Source organism: Chiloscyllium plagiosum, chromosome 12 (genome assembly GCF_004010195.1).
Source record: "Chiloscyllium plagiosum isolate BGI_BamShark_2017 chromosome 12, ASM401019v2, whole genome shotgun sequence".
Classification (NCBI taxonomy): domain Eukaryota; kingdom Metazoa; phylum Chordata; class Chondrichthyes; order Orectolobiformes; family Hemiscylliidae; genus Chiloscyllium; species Chiloscyllium plagiosum.
In genome coordinates, this window is record NC_057721.1 from 3,080,626 (window position 1) to 3,091,689 (window position 11,064).

An 11,064-nucleotide genomic window follows, 5' to 3' on the forward strand; every position below is an offset into this window, starting at 1 on the left:
TATATTGTATGCATTTTTAAAAATGTAATTGGACTGTCTTATATGTACAAATATCATTGTTAGTGCTTTGTAATGATTGAAAGTGGGATTTGAGGTTTGTCCTCATTTCCCTGAAAACTGGTTGAACTGTAGGGTTGGGGCCTGGCTTTGCCACTCCTTTCCCTCGTAAAATTGCTGTTCCTCTGTTACAGCTGTTAATGTTAATTGTTTTACAAACTGCGTATTGTTTAATAAAAAAAATACAAGGGGAACAAACATTGTCTGACGTCCCCATCTCCCTCTGATCTGGGAACTTCATTGTTTCACAGGTTAGCGCCCACTACCGGTCACAATTGGGAACTGCAAGCCAAACGCGGAAATTCTCAGGGTCTGTCAAGGTTAAAGTTAAAGTTCCAGCTAATGTTAGGAAACAGATTTGTAACTTCCACGCTCAAGACTGTGCGCATTTAGACTAAAAAATAAAACAACCGATTCAATGTCATGAGGAATATTGTTTGGACATTTATGAATTTGGAGGAAGTGAGGATTGCAGATCAGAGTGGGGAGTGTGGTGCTGGAAAAGCACAGCAGGTCAGGCAGCATCCCAGGAGCAGGAGGATCCACGTTTCGGGAATAAGGCCTTCATCGTTCCTGAAGAGGATCTCCTGTGCTTTTCCAGCACCACACTCTCCCCCTACGTTTATGAACTTGCTCACTGACATTTTACTAAAGATCGTGCAGAAAAAAAAGATCTGAGTTGAACAATGAATTAGATGAAATACAGAAAGAGCCAATTCCAAATAAAGATACAAAAACGAAATAAAAATAAAAGTTCTGGTGTTTTGAGGCACCGTTGTATTTTAACCACTTACTGAACTGAGACTTTAATCCTCCCTTGAATACAGAAGTTGCCGGTCCTGTTTAGTATTTTCAACAAGCTTGTGTTAATCATTTGAGATTCCCACTGTGTACAATATCTCAGTTTCAGTAATAAAACAATCTCTGTGCAGGAATGGATGTTTAAACAAGAACTGGGAAGCAGCTGAGGAAAAAGAGTAAGAAAATCAGATTCTACACTGCGATTCACCAAAAACACAGTCATTAAGAGAAATAAGGAGCGATTCACCAATAATTATCATCGGGAGAAGTAAGTAGCTGTTTGCCGAATTGTTTTGGAGCAGCCACTAACCCTGGATTGCAAACTATAAACTTGCGATGGCCGGGAATCGAACCCGGGTCAACTGCTTGGAAGGCAGCTATGCTCACCACTATACCACCATCGCACTGTAACGGAGTCTTTGCATAATCCCCAAATATAGTTTACAAGACTCTTATCATAATAGATTCAATGGGATTGAAATAAAAATAGAAATTGCTGATGAAACTCAGCAGATTTGGCAGCACCAGCTTCAGAATTCTTCAGTTTTAACGAAGAGTCACTCTGTGGAATGGAAGGGTCATGTCTAAGGCAAGTTTAAACATTGCAAGTTTAAACATTGCAGGGAGTTAACCTAATCCTGCTCATGTCTGATTCTTGTAACAGGACAAGCCTTATAATATATTATTAAAGGAAGGAGCTCCAAAAGCTTGTGGTTTCAAATAAACCTGTTGCACTATAACCCGGTGTCGTGAGTGCTCCCAGCGTGGAGTAGGACTGGCGAGAGACTGAAAATCTTGCGAGTATAGCTAAGTGTGGGGGGCATTTAGACAAGTGAGGTAGAGAGGCTGTGTCTGGTTAGATCTAAGATCGGGCCGAAGAGCAGCAACAAGGACCTCTTTTTATCTCAGTAGCCCGATAGCTGTTAAAAGAGAGCAGACATGGCAATGGAGTGGTATGCTCCTCAGATGTGGGAGGTCAGGAAGCAGTCAACTGTCCCTGGTGACTACACCTGCAGGAAACATGTCTACAGCACCTCTCAGATCTTATGGATTGATTGGAGCAGTGTTGAGGAGCATACAGAAGGCAGTCATAGAGTCATAGAGATATACAGCACGAAAACAGCCTCTTCAGTCCAGCTCATCCATGCCGACCAGATATCCTAAATTAATCTAACCCATTTGTCAGCATTTAGCCCATATCCCTCTAAACCCTTTCTATTCATATACCCATCCAGATTCCTTTTAAATGTTGTAATTGTACTAACCTCCACCACTTCCTCTGGCAACACATTCCATACACACACTAGCCCTTTGTTGCCCTTTTAAATCTTTCCCCTCTCACCTTAAACCTCTGCCCTCTAGTTCTGGAATCCTCCTCCCCAGGGGAAAAGACCTTGCTTATTTAACCTATCCATGCCCCACATGATTTCATAAATCTCTGTAAGGTCAACCCCTCAGCCTCTGACTCTGCAGGGGAAATAGCCCAAGCCTATTCCGCCTCTCCCTATAGCTCAAACCCTGGTAAGGTAGAACATATAACAGTACAGCACAGTACAGGCCATTCGGCCCTTGGTGTTGTGCCAACCTTTTATCCTACTTTAAGATTAAACAAACCTACATGCCCTTCATTTTACTGTCATCCATGTGCCTATCCAATAGTCGCTTAAATATCCCTAATGTATCTGTCTCTAGTACCATTGCTGGCAGTGCATTCCAGCAATGGTACTACCTCTGACAACTCCCCTAAACCTTTCTCCAATCACCTTAAAATTATGTCCCCTTCTGATAGCCATTTATGCCCAGGGAAAAAAGTCTATTGCTATCCACACTATCTAAACTTCTCATCATCTTGTACACCTTGATCAAATCACCTCTCATCCTTCTTCACTCCAATGAGAACAGCCTTTCTTCATAAGACATGCCCTCCAGTCCAGGCAGCATCCTGGCAAATCTCCCCTGCACCCTCTCTAAAGCTTCCACATCCTTCCTATAATGAGGTGACCAGAACTGAACACAATATTCCAAGTGAGGTCTAACCAGGGCTTTATACAATTGCAGCATAACCTCATGGCTCTTAAACTCAATCCCCCTGCTCACAGTGGTTAGCACTGCTGCCTCACAGTGCCAGAGACCTGGGTTCAATTCCTGCCTCAGGCGACTGATTGTGTGGAGTTTGCACGTTCTTCCCCGTGTCTGCGTGGGTTTCCTCCCACAGTCACAAAGATGTGCAGGTCAGCTGAATTAGCAATGCTAAAGTGCCTGTAGTGTTAGGTAAGGGGTAAATGTGGGGGTATGGGTGGGTTGCGCTTCGGCGGGGCGGTGTGGACTTGTTGTGCCGAAGGGCCTGCTTCCACACTGTAAGTAATCTAAAACCCCATAAACCTTCTTAACAATCCAGTTAATTTGGGTGGCAACTTTGAGGGATCTGTGGATGTGAACCCCAAATCGCTCTGTTCCTCCACACTGCTAAGAATCCTGCCTTTAACCCTGTAATTTGCATTCAAATTCGACCTTCCAAAGTGAATCACTTCACACTTTTCCAGGTTGAACTCCATCTGCCGTTTCCCAGCCCAGTTCTGTATCCTGTCAATGCCCCATTGCAACCTACAACAGCCCTCCGCACTATCCACCACTCCACCAACCTCATGTCATCAGCAAACTTACTAACTCAACCTTCCACTTCCTCATTCAAGTCATCTATTAAAATCACAAACAGCAGAAGTCCCAAAACCGATCCCTGTGAAACACTACTGGTCACTGAGCTCCAGGCTGAATACTTTCCATCTACCATCACTCTGTGTTTTCTATGGGCCAGCCAGTTCTGTATCCAGACAGCCAGATTTCCCTGTATCCCTCGCCTCTTTACTTTCTGAATGAGCCTCCCATGGGGAACCTTATCAAATGCCTTGTTAAAATCCATACACAGCACATCCACTGCTCTACCTTCATCAATGTGTTATGTCACATCCTTAAAGAATTTAGTAAGACTTGTGAGGCCGTGATAGGCCACACAAAGCCATGTTAATGATCTCTAATCAAACTATGGTTTTCCAAATGACCTAAAATTCTGTCTCGCAGAATCCTCTCCAGTAATTTGCCCATCACTTACGTAAGACTGACTGTGATTCCCAGGGTTATTCCTATTCCCTTTATTGACCAAGGGAAGAACATTTGCTACTCTCCAATCATCTGTTACTACTCCACTGGACAGTGAGGATGCAAAGATCATCACCAAAGGCACAGCAATCTCTTTCCTTGCTTCCTATAGCAACCTTGGATATATCTTGTCTGGCCCAAGGGACTTATCTAGCCTCATGTTTTTCAAAATTTCTAGCACATCCTCCTTCTTGACATCAACCTGTTCCTGCATGTCAGCCTGTTTCACACTGTCCTCACATATGACAGGTCCCTCTCATTAGTGAATACTGAAGCAAAGTATTGACTAAGGACCTCCCCTACCTCCTCCGACTCCAGGCACAAGTTCCCTTCACTATCCCTGATCGTAACATCCTCATCAATTTTTTTCTGAACCCTTTCAAGTTTGGAGACATTCTTCCTATAGCAGGGAGACCAGGATTGCACATAGTATTCTCAAAGTGACCTAACCAGTGACCTTCACAGCTGCAACATGACCTCTCAACTCAATGCACTGACCAATAAAGGCAAGCATACCAGATGCCTTCTTCACTATCCTATCTACCTGTGACTCCACTTTCAAGGAACTATGAACCTGCACTCCAAAGTCTGTTTGTTCAGCAACACTTTCCCCAGCCAACCTTGCTGCATATAGCAGGCTAGGTGAATTGGCCTTGCTAAATTGCCCGTAGTGTTAGGGGCAGGGGTAAATATAGGGGAATGGGTCTGGGTGGGTTGCGCTTCGGCGGGTCGGTGTGGACTTGTTGGGCCGAAGGGCCTGTTTCCACACTGTAAGTAATCCAATCTAATATCGCATGATATTCTAACATTAAATCTGACTGATTTCAACGTTGCTTATTGTAGCCAATCAGGTGGAGCCAGTGTATAGACTCTTCCCTCCCAGACATGCTCAAACGTTTAAGCAGATACAGCTCTCTCCTCAAATTGCAAAGACTTCCTCTCCTTCCTTTAAATCATGATGTGGAGGTGCCGGTGTAGGACTGGGGTGTAGAAGGTTAAAAATCACACAACACCAGGTTATAGACCAACAGGTTTATTTGGAAGCACTAGCTTTCGGAGTGCTGTTGGTTCATCAGGTAGTTGTCCTTTAATCAATAAGACATTGACTTAAATAAAAGCAAATTACTGCGGATGCTGGAATCCGAAACCAAAAGAGAAAATGCTGGAAAATCTCAGCAGGTCTGGCAGCATCTGTAAGGAGAGAAAAGAGCTGACTATCCCTTTGTCAAAGGGTCAGTCAGACTCGAAACGTCAGCTCTTTTCTCTCCTTACAGATGCTGCCAGACCTGCTGAGATTTTCCAAGACATTGAATTAGATGGTCTATCTATACAAACGGCAATCCCTGCAATGTCATTACTTCAGCTGCTTCAAAGCAGACCGTCTAATGAAAACTGGTTAATTACCAAAGTGGACACAGTCAGTGAGAGTGTGACAGATACAAGTTTTGGGGTGGTGATCGCACTGCAGTTTCAGTCAGAAAGATGGGTGACTACTAAGAGAGATAGTGCAGGTGTTTCCTGTGGCTATCCCTCTCAAAGAAGGGCTCATGCCCGAAACATCGATTCTCCTGCTCCTTGGATGCTGCCTGACCTGCTGCGCTTTTCCAGCAACACATTTTCAGCTCTGATCTCCAGCATCTGCAGTCCTCACTCTATTCCACTCAAAGACAATTATACAGTTTTGGATACTGTTGGGGAATAGCTTCTCAAGAGAAAATAGCAGCATCAGCCAGGTCTTTGGCACCACAACTGGCTTTACTTTAACGCAGGGTATGGCAAAGTCCAAGCAAGCAATTGTGATAGGGGCTGTCTAGTCAGGGGCACAGGCAGGCATTTCCGCAGCTGTGAGCGTGATTCCAGGATGCTTTGTTGCCTCCCTGGTGCCAGGGTCAAGGATGTCAGAGAACGACTGCAGCACATTCTTAAAGGGGAATGTTGGCTGCCAGAGGTCATTTTACACATCGGTACCAAACACAGAGGTAGAAGAAAAGGGATGAGGCCCTGCAAAGTAAATAGAGGGAGTTAGGCAGGAGGTTACAAAGCAGGACCTCAAGATAATAATTTCTGGATTACTCCCAACGCCACATGCTCGTAAGAGTAGGAATAGATGACAGATGAATATATGGCTGAGGAGGTGCTGTAGGCAGCAGTGAATCAGATTTTTGGATCATTGGGTCTGATCTGGAGTCGAAGTGACCTGCACAAGATGGATGGGTTGTGGTGGGGAGACTTGATCAGGAGGGGTTCAACTCATCTGGCAGGGAGCGGCCAATCTACACGGTAGTGAGACGAGATAGAAGGTTGAGGCTGGTATAGAAGTTAAAGAAAACAAGTTAAATAGACAAGGCAGGCAAGAGCACAGCAGAAAACAAGCTAAGACTGATAAATTAAACTGCATTTATTTCAATGCAAGAGGCTAGACTGGTAAGGCAAATGAATTCAGGGCATGGACGAGAGCATGGGACTGGGATAGCTATTACAGAAATATGGCTGAGGGAAGGACAAGACTAGCAGCTCAATGTTCCGAGGTACATTCCAAGAATAGAAAGAGAGGCAAAAGAGGAGGCGCCTGGTGTTTTGATTAGGGAAAGCATCATGGTAGTCCTTAGAGAGGACATTCCTGGGACACGGTCCAGTGAAGCTATATGGCGGGGTGGGGCGGGGGGGGACTGAGAAATACGAAAGGGGTGATCACTGATAGAATTGTACAACAGATTTTGAGGGTCTGGTCAAGAGAAAGAAGGAGAAATATGTCAGGTACAGACAAATGGGATCAACTGATTGCTTGAGGAGTTCAGGGTGTGTCGAGGGAAATCAGGAGGGCAAAAAGGGGACAGGAGATAGCGTGGGCAGATAAGGTTAATGAGAATCCAAAGAGGTTCACTAAGTATATTAGGGCAAAAGAGTAACTGGGGAGAGAACAGGTTCCCTTAAAAATCAAAGGAGCCATCTATCCATGGAGCCACGAAAGGATGGGTGGGATCCTAAACCACTATTTCGCGTCAATATTTACTGTGGAGAAGAACACAGAGGCTAGAGACAACTCAGGGAAATAAATAGCGATGTCTTGAAAAACATCCACATGTCTTGAAGAAGGGGTGCTGGAGATCTTAAAATGCATGAAGCTACATAAATCCCTGGGACCTGGTCAACTGGATCCCAGACCATTGTGGGAAGCTAGGGAAGAAATTGTAGGGATCTTAGCAGAGATATCGGAATCATCGACAGCCATGGTCGAGGTGCCAGAAGACTGAAGGGTGGCTAATTTATACTACAATTAAGAAAGGCTGCAAGGAAAAGCCAGGGAACTACAAACTGGTGAGCCAGACATCAATAATGGAGAAGCTGTTTCTAACAGACAGGATCTACATGCATTTGGGAAGGTAAGGACTGATTAGGATAGTCAGCGCGGCTTTGTGTGTGGGAATTGTGTCTCATATATTTGATTGAGTTTTGTGAAGAGGTGACCAAGACGATAGATGAAGGCAGGGTGGTAGACATTGAATTTAGCAAAGATTTTGACAAGGTTTTTACACAGTTAATGGTAAGGCCTTTGGAGGTGTTGTGCTACGGCCGTAGACATTGATAAGACTACATCTGGAGTACTGTGTTCAATCCTAGTCGCCTTGCCTGAAGGATGTTATTAAACCCGAAAGGGTGCAAAAAAGATTCACAAGGATATTACCAAGACAAGAGGGTTTGAGTTATAAGGAGAGGTTTGATAGGCTAGAACCTTTTCCCCTGGAGATTAGGAAGCTGAGGCTTTACCATATAGAGGTTATAAAGTCATAGATAAGGTGAACAGACAAGGTTTTTTTCCCATGGCACGTGAGTTCAGAACTAGAGGACACGGGATTAAGGAGAGGGGGAAAGATTTAAAAAGGACTTGACAACAAATGAGATGGTCAGTATGTGGAATGAGATGCCAGAGGAAGTGGTAGAGAAAAGTACAATTACAACATTTAAAATACCTTTGGACAGTTACATGGTTAGGAAAGGTTTAGAGGCATATAGGCCAAACACAGGCAAGTGGGACTAGCTCAGTTTCGGAAATCTGGGTGGCATGGATAAGTTAGGACAAGGAATCTATTTCCATGCTGTATGACTCTATGTTGCCAGACCTGCTGAGTTTCACCAATAATTTCTGTTTTCATTGCAAATCTTCAAGCTCTGCAGTTATTTAGTTTAAGTAGAGCTGATGTTGATCCACCAAAGGAGATATTAGTTGACAAAAAAAACATTCAAAGAGGCAAATATAGATGCAGCCTTTCAGAATGGAGGCCTGTGACCAGTGGTGTGCCACAAGGATCAGTGCTGGGTGCACTGCAATTCATTATTTATACAAATGATTGTGAAGTAAGTTGTGCAGATGACACCACAATTGGAGATATACTGGACAGCGAAGAGGGTTACCTCCGATTACAATGGGATCTTGATCAATGGAGCCAATGGGCTGAGGAGTGGCAGATGGATAATTTAGATAAATGTGAGGTGCTGCATTTTAGGAAAGCAAATCTTAGCAAGAATTATGCACTTAATTGTAAGGTTATAGGGAGTGTTGTTGAACAAAGAGACCTTGGAGTACAGGTTCATAGCTCCTTGAAAGTAGAGTTGCAGTTAGCTAGGATAGTGAAGAAGGCATTTGGTATGCTTTCCTTTACTGGTCAGAGTATTGAGTACAGAAGTTGGGAGGTCATGTTGCGGCTGTACAGATATTGGTTAGGCCACTTTTGGAATATTGCATGCAATTTCGGTCTCCTTTCTTGGAAGGATGTTGTGAAACTTGAAAGGGTTCAGAAAAGACTAACAAGGATGTTGCCAGGGTGAGAGGATTTGAGCTGCAGGGAGAGGTCGAATAGGCGAGGACTGTTTTCCCTGGAGCGTCGGAGGCTGAGAGGCGACCTTATAGAGGTTTATAAAACCATGAGGCGCATGGACAGGATAAATAGACAAGGTTTTTTCCCTGGGGTGAGGGAGTCCAGAACTAGAGTTTGGGATGAGAGGGGAAAGATATAAAAGATACCTAGGGGGAACTTTTTCACACAGATGGTGGAACGTGTATGGAATGAGCTGCCAGAGGAAGCTGGTACAATTGAAACATTTAAAAGGCATCTGGATGGGTATATGAATAGGAAGGGTTTGGAGGGATATGGGCCAGGTGATGGCTGGTGGGACTAGAATAGGTTGGGACATCTGGTCGGCATGGACGGGTTGGACCAAAGGATGTGTTTCCGTGTGTGCATCTCTATGACTCTATGTGAAGGAGCATCTTAAATCAGAGAGGGATCTGAGTGTGGGGACATGTATTGGCTGAAATTGAGTACAGTAACAGAATTGTTCAAATTTACATTTACTTTCATATAAACAAGATAATAAGTAGATTGAGGGGACAGTTAAGATCTCTTTGTTGGTTCATGTTGACCAGTCTGTAGAGAGGATGATAGATATGGGACCAGTTATCGTTTACTGAATCCCAACGTTCTCCAGATCAAATCCCCTTTCACAGCTTTGCTGTGTAGCTCACCAAATGATGTAGATCTCCCCACAGTCTGCAGACAGCTTCCCCAAAACCAATGACTAATATTTTATCATCTACAAATTTGATATCCGACACCAATTCCACAACAGTGATATATACACCAGGCAAACAGGTGACTAATACTGAAGCCTGAGGAAAAATCAAAGAATTGCGACACTTCATCAGACGTATGAGACCCAAAATGTCAACTCTGCTTTCTCCCCACTGAAGGTGCAACACTGCTCAGATTCTCCAGCAATTTCTGTTTAGTTTCTGAACCTTGAGGAACTGAACTATTTCAGAACACATGCAGCATTCTTCTTATCATCAGGTTGGTCTACATCACAAACACCTCCTTCATTCTTTATCCTTTAAACAAAATCAGTCACGTTCATCAGACACTAACTTCCCTTAACAAATCCATGATGATTATCTTGGATGATGACGTGGAGGAGCCGGTGTTGGACTGGGGTGGACAATGTTAAAAACCACATAACACCAGGTTATAGTCCAACAGGTTTATTTGGAAGCAATAGCTGCTCCTTTATCAGGTAACATTGTGAGATGTTTTAGCTCTATCTTGGATTAAACTTTCACTCACTGTGTGGTCATTTCTATCATCTCTCAGAGTTTTATCGAGTCATTTTCTCATTACTGGAAATATAAAGGCAGCTGGTCTCCACTCCTCCTATTTCTGACCTGCACCGTCCAACACAAGGGCAACAATTATTGTCTGTTCTCTCCTTCTCTCTGATCTGGGAACTTCATTGTTCCACAAGTTAGTGACCACTATTGGCCACAAGTGGGAATTGCAACCAACCCGCAGAAATACTCAAGAGTCTGTCAGGGTGAATGAAGTGAGCAAACAGATTCTGTCTGTGCACGAGACAGTCAGATTGGTGTACATTTCAATTAAAAAATAAAATAACCGATCTGATATAATAAATAATGCTGTGCCCATAAACAATGGGCTGGCCACCCACTTTTCACTTGATATTAGGCTGTATTTCACACAAAAAAGTGAGAGTAATGTTGAAAGGAGTGAAATCTTGAAATAAAATCAAAAGCTCAGGATTTCTGTCATGACACCAGTTAATTTGAAACGGGTATCGTCCTGACTCCTTCATCTTCCAGGGCACATCCTTAACTTCAAAGTGGTGGCCGCCCTCCAGAGGTTTGGCCCCGTTAATGTGGCTGACTCAAGGTGATGTGCAGATGTCAGTGTTTCATTCCCACTGCTGGAAATGGTATTTTTGCTGTTGAGTGGTTTAAAAGCCACAGCTTGCGATGGCCGGGAATCGAACCCGCATCAACTGCTTGGAAAGCAGCTATGCTCACCACTATACCACTATCGCTACGTCAGAAGCAACTCTGGACATCAGCTGATGTGCAATTCGACAAATAGTTCTTGATTCGAAACTGCATTCGTTTTTTGTTGCACATTTTGCAGTGAAATATTAGAATTCAGAAGTAATAAAAGACTGAGTTTTACTGTTTGGGTAATTCTCATTATACCTTTTAATTCAGACTTT

General features: G+C 43.7%; 1 non-coding gene across 1 annotated transcript; it reads right to left on the bottom strand.

Moving 5' to 3' along the window:
* Nucleotides 1-1,190: 1,190 nt before the first annotated feature.
* Nucleotides 1,191-1,262, bottom strand: trnag-ucc. The gene has a single exon. It is a non-coding gene; the product is annotated as a tRNA-Gly (tRNA).
* Between the last annotated feature and the right edge of the window lie 9,802 nt (nt 1,263-11,064).